The 14120-nt window shown below is 39.8% G+C and overlaps 1 pseudogene; it reads right to left on the bottom strand.

Annotated features, from left to right (window-relative positions):
• Positions 1–3419: 3419 nt before the first annotated feature.
• LOC113177895 (polypyrimidine tract-binding protein 1 pseudogene) lies at positions 3420–5084 on the bottom strand (annotated as a pseudogene).
• Positions 5085–14120: the final 9036 nt, after the last annotated feature.

Here is a 14120-nt window from a genome sequence, read left to right as displayed (position 1 = left end):
ACATCCCTATTTTCTCTCTCTCTCTTTTTTGTTTTTTTAGTTGTTAATAGTCCTTTATTTATTTATCTATATGCAATACTGAGACTCAAACCAAGTGCCTCACACATTCCAGGCAAGTGAGCTACCGCTGAGCCACAATCCCATCTTCCTATTTGCTCTTATGCTATACCTTGGCCCTAACAATGTTCCAGTCTCTATCTTTAAAAATAAACACATAAAATAAAATTGCTACTTGTTCTTGTTTCCTCCCTTTTACCTCATTCCATTTTTCTCCTTATTTTCATCAACAAACCTTCCAAAAGTACAGTTACACTCCATGCTTCTGGGCTTCACTGCCTGCTCACTTGCTTAGTAATGGAAACCTGGTTTTTGCTCCTAGGACTCAATAAAAGGTCTCCCTCAGAGCTCGCTAATGTCTTGTCAAATAAAGACAGCAGTTCTATCCCCACACCATGTATCCACACAGTGCCAGAGCCATTTTATTTCCATATTTTTATTGGTGTATCATGCCCCTCATTTTCCTGAAACAGGTCTCTTTCTACCAAAATTCCAGCCTCTGGCCCTTGAGTATTGTTCTATTTGCTATGCCTCCACCACCTACATACCTTCATACACCTTGCTTGCACCTTACATTCAGAGATCCAAAAGAAATATGTATAAAAGATAAATGCAGTAAATTGGAAACAAAAGGATATCCAAAATAAACAATCCTTAATTTACATTCCAATCCTTAAAGAATAGTATGTATGGCACTATTAAAATAACATATGCTAAAGTTTTTAACAACTTGGAAAATACTTATTTTTATAATGTCAGTTTTAAATAAAACAAGTTTAAATATGTGTATGCAATTTAGTTTCAACTATGTAAAGAAATGAATCAGAGGAAACTAGAAAGCTATACTCCAAAATGTTATTAGTGATAACTGCTGATGGTTAACATTTTTCCTTCTTGGTAATTTTATGCATTTTCCAAATTTTCTACACTGATCTTGTTACAATTTTAGACTCAGTAAAAAAGTAAATTCAAGATCATTTGCTGGACTGGGATTATGGCTCAATGGTAGAGTGCTTGCCTAGCATGTGTAAGGCACTGGGTTTCAATCCTCAGCACAACAGATAAATAAATTAATTAAATTGAGGTATTGTGTCCATCTATATCTAAAAAAAAAATTTAAAAGATCACATTGCCTACTAAAGTAAGCCCTATCTTTATGTTGGCATTCACACAAAATCTAACCCTCAATACACTTTCCAGTCTTGTCCCTCACTATATCCCAAAATATTCTCTGCTCTCTTGCTGGACACTACATTTTCAACAATGCATTCCTTCATGGTTGTGTCCATGACTTAGCAAGTCTGTCAAAAGTAGGAAATGTCAACCCTGAAGAACTTAGTTCCCTAAACCCTAATACAGAACTGGAGGACAATGCTCAGAATCACCTAAAAAAAAGAAATTATTTTATTCAATCCATAATGGATATACTGGTAGCAATAAGAAACATAAAACTTACTGGGTAACATGACACATGATAACATTTTCTCTTGAGTATAAACTGCCACAAAAGTTAAAAATTCCTAATAGAATTTAGATAAATAACCTGATCCTAAAAACCTAAACTTAATAAAAATAATAGCCACTTATAGATGGTGGAGATCAAGATAAGTCAGAATAATAAAATCTTTATACATTGTACAGATAGGACAATAAACACCAAGAAAAATAATTTCATAATATAAAAAAAAGCAAAAAGTAACAAGTAGTTTAATGCCTGAAGCAGTATCTAGTAGATATTCAACAGGTATTCATTAAATAAAAGAATGCACTTATCCAAGGAATTAGATTGTACTTGATGAGAATTAGTCAGAAAACACTTTTTTAGAAAATGACTTTTTTATATAATTTACATAATATTCAATTTACCTATTTAAAAGATGTTCAATGGTTTTTAGTGTATTCAGTATGTGAAATCATCATAATCAATTTTAGAACATTTTTGTTGTTGTTATAAAACTGCTTTAATCGAGTTCTATCTGCATTACAAGCCCAGCGACAGGCAATGGAATGTGCTCATGGCCACTGCGCTCCACATACAATACTGAGCCTGTAATCACTGTTATCAAAATATATGTGTCACCATAAAAAAACTGATGTGCCCCTCCACATCTCAACAGTTATAAAAAATTATAAATATTTACACCCTTGTCACACTCTATGAAACTGAGGATCCAAGGAGACCGGCCCTGTTGCTGGCCCGGTGGGACCAAGGCGTCCCCCAGGGTAGGAGGATGGTCAGAACCTGGAGGTTCCCACTGCCTGGAGTCCCAGCATCAGAGCAGACAGGAACAGAAACATGACTTTGGTCCAAAATTTGAAGCAAAAGGAAAAAAAAAAAAACAACAAAACAACAACAACAAAAACAAACAAACCAACCCTAAAAGTTCTATGCAGGTCTTCCTAGGCAGATCTTGGAGGCTGAGTAAGGCCACTGAGGAGGGCAGTGCACAGCAAGGCCCTGCCCCCCGGGGAGGAAGGGTCCTGCTTATGATTTAATTGATTACAAAGAATAAAATATAAAGTACAGCATACAAAGTAATACCAAGAGAAAGATCACACTCATACCACTGGATCCTCTTCCTATAAAAAGGTACTTAAAACTATTTCTTCTGCAAATAAATGAAAAAAGATTAGGATATTTGGTCAACTGGAAATATGACTAGGCACAGATGTCTGCAACCACATCAGAATATGATACAAAGGTTATAACAAAAGGCTAAAAGCTCAAGGAGACTGGGTTTGTACCCTCTGGGCCTGGCCAGGTAAGAGGGACCTGGGTGGCTGGAGGATATGGGGAGAATCATGTCACTTGATATGATTCAAGTCACTGCTGGCACCCTGGTCTCCACTCTGTCCCAGCACTTGATATGATTCAAGTCACTGCTGGCGCCCTGGTCTCCACTCTGTCCCAGCACTGGGCACATGATCCGTCAGAGCAGGAGTCTGCTTTGCCTTTGCCTGGAGCAGATCCCTAGCCCCTGGCTCCCTGGGTCACCTTGGGTGGGCGTGCTGCTACAAGGCAGGGAGGTTTAAGGCACCAGGAGGCCAGGTCATGGTTGGGGGCCCCCTGAGGGCCGAATGCCCAACACGCCCTGCAAGGCAGGGTGCTGGGTCTGGCCTGGCCTGACCCTGGGCAGGTTGGGGACCCTTTCTGCAGTCCCTGAGTGCTTGAGCCATCAGTCACCACAAGGTCAGCAAGGTGAGCTAGATTTAATTTTTTAAAAAACAGGTAAACTGATTTCACTTTAAAAATAAAATAAAATAAAATCTCTGGTCTGTTAAGGTTACTTCAGCTGCTTCTTAAAGTGGCTTTTCTCTGGAATGACAGAAGTGCCTCCTGACCCGGGCCGGGGGCTGGGCCCCTAGATGGTGGACTTGGAGAAGGAGACTCACAGGTCACAGGTGGTGGTTCTCGCCCAGGTCATAGTTGTGCAGGTCGATGAGCGCCTGCACCGCCCCCTCCAGGGAGCCCATCTGGATCAGCGCCATCTTGTGGTCCTTCTGGAAGAATTTGAACCCCTTGACCATGCCCCTGTGCTGGAGAACAGGACCTTCAGGTCTTCCTCCGTGATGGAAGGCAGGATGTTGGAGAGATGCAGCGGGGCGGAGGACAGGAAGATGTTCTGGAAGTTCTTGGAGCCGGGCTTCTTGAAGGGGTGCAGGGGAGAGTTGCCATAGTCCTTGGTGAGGCCCTGGTCCTCCTGGCCCTCAGGCGGCAGCTGTACGTTTTGGTGCTTGAAAAGCTAATGCGGATGGGCTTCCCATGCCGCTTGTGCCCGTTGAGGTGGCTCATGGCCAGCTGGGACTGGCTGCCATCTGCCATCTGCACCAGAGCATTTTCCTTCTTGTTGAACAAGATCTTCACCCGCTGCACGTCCTCATAGACGCCGAAAAGAATAAAGAGGCTTTGGGGTGTTACTCTCTCCGGGTTCAGGTTGCTGACCAGCAGGATGGAGTTCCCAGACCCCGCCAGGCCTGGGATGGTGATTTGGCTTGTGGGCAGTCATGGCAGCTGCAGCTGATGAAATGGCCAATGGGGCCAGGGCTCCGTGCGTGTTAGGAACAGGCAGACCTGTGGCTGGAGGAATTGCAAAGGTGGGAGGGAACCCAGCTCCTGCATATGGAGAGGCTGAGATTAAACCAGGTGCACCGAAGACCGTGGCCATGGTCTGGTCCATTGAGGGCTGGCTGTCCCCAGAGGGCAGGTCTGGGTGCCTGTAATCGTGGCTCTTGTCCTTATTGTACTTGACGTTGGGCTGGTGAGTTTGGAGAAGTCCATACGCAGCGGGAAGCAGGCATTGTAATGTTCTGCCCATCCAGCAACAGTTTGGCGCGCTGGGCGCTCACAGGATTGGCATACTGCAGCAACGCCTGGAAGTGGTTGTTCTTGGTGAATGTGATAGTCTTCAGGACTGTGCCAAACTTGAAGAAGATCTGGTGCAGCACGTCCAGGATCACAGGGTAGAAGAAGTTCTCCACGACGATCCTGAGCACGGGTTTCTGCCCAGTCATTGCCATCCCAGCATCCACAGCAGCGGTCCAGGTGGCCAAGGCCAGGTTCCCCCACTGGACTGAGTTCAGGGCCTGCAGTGCCTCCTGGGCCGCACTTGGTTTGGGGAGCTGTCAGTCTTGAGCTCCTTGTGGTTGAAGAATTGAATGTAGATGGGCTGGCTGCAGCACAGGTGTCACCGAGGTGCAATAGTTGACCATGTGTTGGCCGCCTCCTGGGTGTTCATCTCAATGAAGGCCTGGTTTTTGTCCTTCAGCATCAGGAGTTTGGTGACTTTCCCAAAGGGCAACCCCAGGGAGATGACCTCACCCTCTGTTACATCGCTGGGCAGCTTGCAGATATGGGTCATGCAGGAGGGGACTCCCAAACTCCTGCTGTCACCTTTGAACTTCTTATTGTCATTTCCATTTGCTGCAGAAGCAGAGTTGCTGCTCATGATAAAGGGTCCATTAGTGACACATGTAGAGAAAAGCTCGTTAGACCGCTTAATGCCAACTGCTATGTCTGGGACCACGCTGTCTATGGCACACAGAACAGACCGCAGGGGATGGAGTGGAGGATCCGGAAATTTAGAACATTTTTATTACCTCCAAAAGAAAGCTTGCACCCATTAGAAGTCATTCTGTACCTCCCTCCCACCCCTCAGACTCAAGTGACAACCATTTATCCACCAATTGTTTCTAATATTTTGATTTTTCCAGATATTACATATAAATGGAATCATACAATATGTGGTCTTTTGGTGACTGGCTTGTTAACATGGTGTTTCACCTACAGTGCAGCATGTATCAATACTTCATTTCTTTTTGTTGCCAAATAATATTCCCTTTTATGGATATACCACATTTTACTCAGCTGACAGATCCTGGGGTCATTTAGATATTTTTTGGCTCTTATGAATAATGCTATATAAAATTCATATGCAAGTTTCTATGTACATTTTATTTTCATTTCTCTTGCATATATACCTATAGGACTTATTGAGTCATATGCTCTTTCCCCTTACTGGTTCAGTCTAAGTTCAAAGAAAGAATGAAACTGTTAATTATGGCTGAGAAATTAGAGAAGACTACTTAGAAAAAGTGGTATGTGAGCTAAGTTTTGAAATAGGTGTGACAGGACTCAACCACAAAAGGGAAAATGAGATGACAGAAAGTCAGACATTTTGACTTGAATAACATTTTGACTTATGTTTGCATATAATCATCCAAAGTATATGTATAAAGACACGAATTGGTGTGAATATATTTTATATACAACCAGAGATATGAAAACTGTGCTCTATAAGTGTAATACAAATTGTAATGTATTGCACTGTCATTTTAAAAAATCAATTAAAAAATGCATTTTAAAGAGTGGTGTATCAGTAGTAAATCTTCATCAATACAGCATATGTTTTTATTTCTGAATGTTTTATTAGTACATTATAGTTTCACATAATAGTGGGGCCCATTTTGACATAATTATACATCATAGAATAAAATTTTCTCCACTTCAGTCCCCAGTACTTCCTCTTTTCCCCTTCTTCTCCCTCCTCCTATTTCCCTTCTACTCTACTGCTATTCCTTCTATTTATTTATAATTTTAAAAATTAGTTCTTTATATATAAGCATAAAAGTCAAATTCACTGTGGTGTATTCACATGTACATAGCACAATTTGGTCAACTTCATTCCGTTATTCCTCTCCTTTCCTGTTCCTCCTCCCTCCCCTTCTATCCCCTTCTTTTGCTCCACTGATCTCCCTTCTATTTTCACAGGAGTCCTCCCCCACTTTTTCCCCTTTCTTTGGTCAAACTTCACTCAATCAGAGAAAACATTTCAAATATTTTATATAAATGGAATCATACAATATGTGATCTTTTTGTTACTGGCTTCTTAACTTTCTAAATCAGGCTTATTTACTAATAAATATATAACAACAACACAAGAGGGTTCCTATTTTTCCATTCCGTTGTCAACACTTGTTATTATTATTATTTTTAAATAGTAGTCAATCCTAATGGGTGTGAGGTGGTTCCTATTGTAGTTTTGATTTTCATTTTCCTAATGATAAGTGATGCTGTGAATCTTGTGCTTATTGGTCATTTGTGCAACTTCTTTGGAGAAGTCCTTTGCCCATTTTTAATCAAGTTTTATTGTTGTTGAGTTGAAGGAATTCTTTATTCACTTTGTATTTAAAAAAAATATTTATTTTTTAGTTCTAGTTGGACACATATGTTTATTTTACTTATTTATTTTTATGTGGTGCAGGGCCTCACACGTGCTAGGCAAGCACTCTACCGCTGAGCCACAACCCAAGCCCATTACTTTAGGTATTTTTAAAAAATATTTTTAGTTGTAGTTGGACAAATAACTTTATTTTATTTATTTTTCTATGTGGTGCTGGAAATTGAACCAGTACCTCACACATGCTAGGCAAGTGCCCTATGACTGAGCCACAAACCCAGCCCAACTCTGGATATTAAACCCTTATGGAATATGTGATTTGTAAATATTTTCTTCCTTCCTATAAGTTGCTATTTCACTATCATCTAAACATGTTTTAATATAAATAAAACTCTTAGGTTTTTTAGAAACTTTAATATCCTCATCACTCTTAAAGGCCTTAAAATATTATACTTTTCTAGCTTGTACTTTTTCCCCACCCAGTTCTAGGTACAACATTACTGTAGTCTTTTTGAGCTGTGTGATAATTTTAGACTTAGACCCCTGGGTAAGAAATCCAAACTTTTTCTCTGTTATGTAATGAGGAAGCCACATAAGATAGTAAAAAGTCTTGGAGCAGTAGGGAGAAATCCCAAAGTTTAGACCTGCTCTATCACTTATTACTGTGTAATCCTTGGGTAAGTCATTTAACTTTTTTGACCTTAAGTTACCTATTTACAAAGCAGAATACTAATGACAGGCCTCCTCTGGACCATTCACCTTTAAAAAGGGTGGACAACACTTGCTCATGTGGTTCAGCAGTCATGTTCTCTGGTATTTAATCCAGTGAATTGAAAACATATCCACATAAAACCCTAACTATACATGCTTATAGCATCTTTATTCATAACTTCCCAAACTTGGAAGCAATCAAGATGTTCTGATGAAAACAAATGTATTGAATTCTAGATAACAGAATATTATTAAGCACTAAAAAACAAAAAAAGTTAGGAAGCCATGAAAAGACATGGAGGAAGCTTAGATGCATATTACTAAGTGAAAGACACCAATCTGAAAGGGCTCCATACTATTTGATTCTAACTACATGATATTCTGAAAAAAAAAAGCAAAATTATGGAGAAAGTAAAAATATTAGTTGTTGGGGAGACAGGGAAAATAGGAAACCTACAGAGGATTTTTAGGGTGGTGAAATTATTCATTATTATAATACAATGGTGGATACATGCCATTATATATTTGTCAAGACTCATACAATACCTAAGACTAAGATTGATCCTTAATGGAAACTATGCAATTTAGGGAAAAATGAGGTGTCAGTGTGAATTGCTGAATCTAACAAGTATGCCACTGTAACAAACGCAGGATGACCATGGTGGGGAAGGCTCTTTGAGTGGGAGCACAGGAGGTATATGGAAACTATGTAATTGTTTTTAAAATAAAGTTGATTTTTTTAAAAATGGGGAGAACACCCTCAGAGAATTTAGTAAAGCAAATAAAGAAGTGGGAGGTAAAAGTAGAGAATATGGTTCATGAAACCAAAATACTGAAGTTTCAAGAAATAGGTAATGATAAAGTTCTGAGCAGAGCACAAAGGTACAAATGAGAAAATATTGATTAGTTATGTCAACTGGAGATGACTGATGATATTAGCAAAAAAATATTTTGAGTCAAATGGTACAGCAGGACTCAGAGTAAGGATTAAAAAGGAGAAAATGAATGATTAAGAGATAAGAATTGTAGATTATTTTTTCATAAAATTTAAATCAGAATTGAATAGCAAAACAAGGAGAAGGAAATAAGATGTGTATTGGGTCAAAGATATAGGGATGGCAGGGAATAGTAGGAATACTATTTTTCTGAAATGAGAGCTAATAGGCAGATGTTGAGGAGGATTGAGTCAATAAGTAGAGGGGTGAGAGAGGCAACTTGTATCTCCGGGGCCTTTGATATAAACAATTTCATGTCCATATTGGACATCCTCAGGCCTCTCAGTTCTACCTATATATTTCATCCCCACAATACACATGAGAAGATGAAAATGGAAGTCCTGGTCACCTATTCTCTTTCAGTTCCCAATCTGCTCTGTCTTTTCTCACTCTTTATTTTGGAATTTAAAAAATTTCCCTGGCCTGGTTGCCATCCGTATGCAATTTGGATCCCATAATTGATTGCTTAAATTTCTTTCAACACTTTTAATCCCTTTCCTTTTGACTCTTCCACCTAGTTATCAACTTCTAAACCTGAATCAATCCTACCATCCATTTTCTCCTACACCTAACCTTACTCTGATTCATTCTCTTGTTGCAAATTTCTTTCCCCTCATTCTGTCACACCACCTGAAACCTTTGCTCCAGAATTCAACAACCATCACATTCTCAGTCTTTTCACTAATCTCCACTTACTGCCTAACTGAAACCTGGCTACCTCAAGAGGATACCACTGGAATTATGCCCCTGCTGGTAGGCGGTTAATTCTCTAACTCCATCTCCCACAGGTCCAGAAGCATCACCAGCACTTTGCAGCAGCCTGTCACTTGCAGGTTGTCACCCTTCTACTTTCAAACTTAAGACTCAAAATCTGAAGGTACAACATGTCTGGTTATGTCATGCTCTTCTCCTAGTTGATACTACACTTGAAATATCTGTTTTGCAATCTCTCTCTTCACCCCAACACCTGCAAACATACTAGCTATCTTAACACTAGACAAATAACCTAACACCCTAGGCTCAGCATTCTTTGCCCTAACCAAGCCTTCATGCCATTTTAGCAACACCCATGCCCTTGACCTTGCCCACTCTACACTGCTTTACTGAAGGAAACTCCGGCTTTAATATCCCACTCTAAAATCCCTACCCCACCTCCAGCTTAATCAAGCTGCTTAAATACACACCTTCTTTGACATCACTGAGGCCTCATCTTCCAAACATTCTATACTTTCCAGATTTATCTTCCTGTCCTGGTTTCCTTCCTTATGCAATTTGGATCCCATAATTGATTGCTTAAATTTCTTTCAACACTCTTAATCCCTTGCCTTTTGACCTTTCCATCTAGCTATCAACTTCTAAACCTGAATCAATCCTACCATCCATTTTCTCCTACACACAACCTATGAGCATTGCTGAAGGAAACTGTACAAATGTGCATGCTACTCTTACTAAAATTCATATTTTAAAATTTCAGTGGGGCCTTTTGGACTTGCCTTTGTTCTCCTTCCAATTCCATCACTTGTAGAAGCTTTTCTGATATTTTATCGTACTTTCGTCTACCTTTCTTGATTGCTGAGAAAGCTAAGGTGGTCTGTCAAATGAGAATTCCCTTCAATTTCAGCCTAAAGCCAACCTATCACTTTGTTTAAGTCACTCTTCTGTTTTTGACTCCCTAAATACAGTATGCACACAAGTCTAGACTCCTTGAAATAACCACTTCCTCTCCCTATCTTTCTGTGGCATCAGTAAAATACCACTATCCTCACTGTGCCCTCAACATACCATGTTGCTCATGCTGTGTATGCTGTTCCTTCTGCCACTCTATTTCCTCCTCCAGTTAGACTTAAAAAAAAAAAAAAAAAAAAAAAAAAAAAAAAAAAAACTTTGCTAAAGAAATCTCTTCCATGTCTCCTAACTCCCCTCCACAAAAAAGGGAAAAAAAGTAAATACTTCTTACTTTTATCCTCCTCCTCCTCCTCCTCCTCCTCCTCCTCTTCCTTCTCCTCCTCCTTCTTCATATTTGTATTACTGCAATTTTTACACGACATGGTAATTATCAATAAAAGTAATTTGAAGAACAAATTTGGTGTGAAGGGACTGGTAGGAACAAGAATTATAAGAACTGAGTGAGAAGTCAAAGTAGGATGGTGAGGAAGGTTCTTCATTCATTAAACAAATAACCAACATATTAATAACATATTTAGTATGTACACCAAGGGTTGGAGAAAACCAAGTGGGTAGGCTGTAGGTTGGGACAGGTGTGGAAATAAAACTGATGAGACATTAAATTACATCTAGATCTTGAAGAAAGGTTGGAATGTCAATTAACTAAAAGAAGTTTGAAAGAGAGGTAGGGAAAGGATAGGTTACCAAGGAAACAAACACATATTTGGCTAATATAAGCTGACTGGTCCTGGCTAAAAAAGAAAGGTTTAGGATCACTGGTATTAGGAGACAAAACTGAAAGCTCAATCATAGACACTTGCAATTAGAAAAGATTTAAGAATCACCCAAGTGACCCATCTTCCTAATGAAGAATGATATATCTTTCTATCTATCTATCTATCTATCTATCTATCTATCTATCTATCTATCTATATCTCTCTCAGTTTTAAGATAGGGTCTTACTAAGTTTCTGAGAGTCTGAGTTGCTGAGGCTGGCTTCAAACTTGCAATCCTCCCATCTCAAACAAGGTGCTGGGATGCTGAAAGCCAAGTGCCAATGTCTCGGCTTGGCACAGAATCACGAGCCACCACACAGCTTTGTAGGTTCAAACAGCAATTCTTTATTCCCGATCTCACACCAGCCTCCACACACGTTCAGGGGCAATTCCAATATGTCCGATCCCAAATCCTACTCCACGAGGCTTTTTCCAAATCCCATTTTAATCTCACTAGAACTCAACAAGCCGCAGGAACACCCTAATCCCAGCAGCAATAATCTTCAACCTCAACTTCCCTAAAACCCATATTCTTAAACCGGGAAACGCCTTAAACCCAAGGACCGGGATACTTCCTCAAACCTGCAGGATACTTCCTCAAACCTGGATCCACCCTCGATCACCTTGAGCAGGGTCATCTTACTAAAGCACACAAGCAAGGTCGCAGCAAATTTCCAAGGCAAGTCCATTTAACATGGGGTACACTGGCAAGGATTACGATGCGTCATACCTACTTGGTAATGGCCCTCAGCACTGGGATTACAGGCATGGTGCCTAGCTAAGAATGACATCCCTGAAAAATGGACAAGGCCATTCAATTGGTAATAGCACTGGGGTAGCCTATTCATTATTGTACTCTTCTAAATGTTGAAAATTATTTGTTCTAATATTAACTGTATAGAAACATGCCTCCTTTAACATCTCCCTACCAGTCCTGGTTCTGACTTCTGATGTACCCAGCATAACTCTATGTTCTCTTATTGGGACAGTTTTCCAAATATCTTAGTTATGTGAGGCCTTGAACAAATTATTTTCTGAGGATCAACTTTCTCATCTCTAAAACAGAGGTGTACAGAAACTAATTGTCTCCTGATAGCTGCTGTCCCTTCCATTTATTATAATTAGATTTTTTTTTCTAGGTATATGGAACCCAGCAATGATTACATTTTTTTATCCTTCCGGACAATTGAATATGACATTCTGCTTATGTTCTGGTCAATGGACTGTGAACAAAAGGGACCTCCTCATCCCCTTTCCTCATTCCCAAAGGTTGGGGCTAGAATTTGGATGTAGGGTGAGCCAAGTTAATCCCTGTGGATGAGCACAATACCCTGAAAACAAGATAAGAAAGACCAGGCCCCAGACAACTTGACAAGACAGAACTACCATTCCAGTTTGGACTTTATATAAGAGAGAAATAAACTTCTATTTAGTTTAAGCTTCTTGTTACTTTTTAAAAATAAATGTGTTATGACACAAGAACATAGAGTCCATATTTGTTGGTCTCCTCTAATCTGTGGTCACCTGAAATTTTGGTTCAGGACCTAAGCTCGCTTTTTAATACTCAAACTTTTTTTTGAAGTACTTATTTTTTAGTTGTAGATGGACACAGTATCTTTATTTATTTTATGTGGTACTGAGGATTGAGCCCAGGGCCTCACATGTGCTAGGTGAGAGCTCTACTGCTGAGCCACAACCCTAGCCCTTAATACTCAAACTATAAGGAAGAAAAGAAGTACCGTACAATTGCACCATGGCATGGCACATGTAACTTAGGGAACATAACACTTAGAGTCATATTGGGGAAAAAGAGCACAGGGTCTCCACCACCACTCTACTCAGGGAGCACAAGCCCCCAGTCAGCATGAAATGGGAGACACCAATTTCAATTTCTTCAGTTACTTTGTCCTTAGTTTCCTGGTAAATATTAAAACACGCACATCTTGCTACACAGGTATTGTAAGGGACCGGCAAAACATAGGAAGAAGAGACCACAAGAGACTGGCTTCATGCAAAACACACAAGGGGATTTTTATTTAGGATTCAATTCAGCGCGCTGAGACTCTAGACCCACTCAAGAAGCAAGAGCAGCCCAGAGCCCAGAGCAGGGGTTGAACAATGCTTAAGTACACCTTTTGGGGAGGATGGCGTGGGGGGCTTTGTATACATCACAGTCTCCTTTAACAAATCACCTTACACCGTGGGAAAATCAAACAATAATTCTTAGACTTGATTAGTACATTTATTGGTGGGAACAGGGCTGGCTGAAGTGATAGGTCTTTCCTAAGGAGGGGGTTACATTTAAACTGATTGGTTCAGACCCTGAATATCTACGTGAGGAATTGCACAGGACCCCAGGCCATAATTCAACTAAATGGCCAGTAGGGTCTTGTCCTAACTGCCTCAGGAATTTAACCCATGCTTTGCAGTTTAGAAGCAGGTTTACAATGCCTGGTCCTTTACATTTTAACTCAGGCTTTGCAGCTTAGAAACTTTACCCTTTCAGTATAATTCTAGAATTTAAAGATATGTATTTTCATGCAATATTATCCTTAAAAAATAATCCAACAACTTCATTGTAAATTTATGTATAATACTGACAGGGATATGCAAATACTACTGCATTTATTGTTTTGGTTTTGTGGGTATTTCTCATTATTTTCAAGGGTAACTTTGACAATTCATGATTTTTGTATGTTGTGTATGTGGGGGGGGGTGTGCACTGGGGATAAAACCCAGGCCTTCATGCTGAGGAGACAAGCATTCTACTACTGAGTTACAACCCAACAATTCATGATTTTTTTTCTTGATTCTATAACCTTTGACAATTACAAGTCAACTATAAGGAAGAAATACAGGAAGTAAACAACTAAAAAATACTGCAGATGATATCACATCCTGAAAACTTCGTGTATAGGATTGGTTTTAGGGGTCACCTAAATCAAGAAGAGTCTGTATCAGTCAGAATAGGGTTCATTATGCTTCAGTTAATATGCAACCCCCAAATTCTAATGGTTCAAAAGACATCCAAGGGTTTGTTTCTGTTCATGTTAATGTCTAGTGGAGGTCACCTGAGGTTCTGAACCATACCATATTCATTTAGTGTCCAGGTTGACCACACATGGACAGCTGTTTGTAGTAAAGGAAAAGAGACACAGCAAACTGCATCATTTCTCTTAAACCTTCTGCCCAGAAATGGCAGATATCACTTTTGCTCACATCTCATTGGTCAGAGAAAG

This window comes from Urocitellus parryii, chromosome 11 (genome assembly GCF_045843805.1).
Source record: "Urocitellus parryii isolate mUroPar1 chromosome 11, mUroPar1.hap1, whole genome shotgun sequence".
NCBI lineage: Eukaryota > Metazoa > Chordata > Mammalia > Rodentia > Sciuridae > Urocitellus > Urocitellus parryii.
Note: the sequence above shows the minus strand (reverse complement) of the source record. Positions and strands in the feature narration are given on the sequence as shown.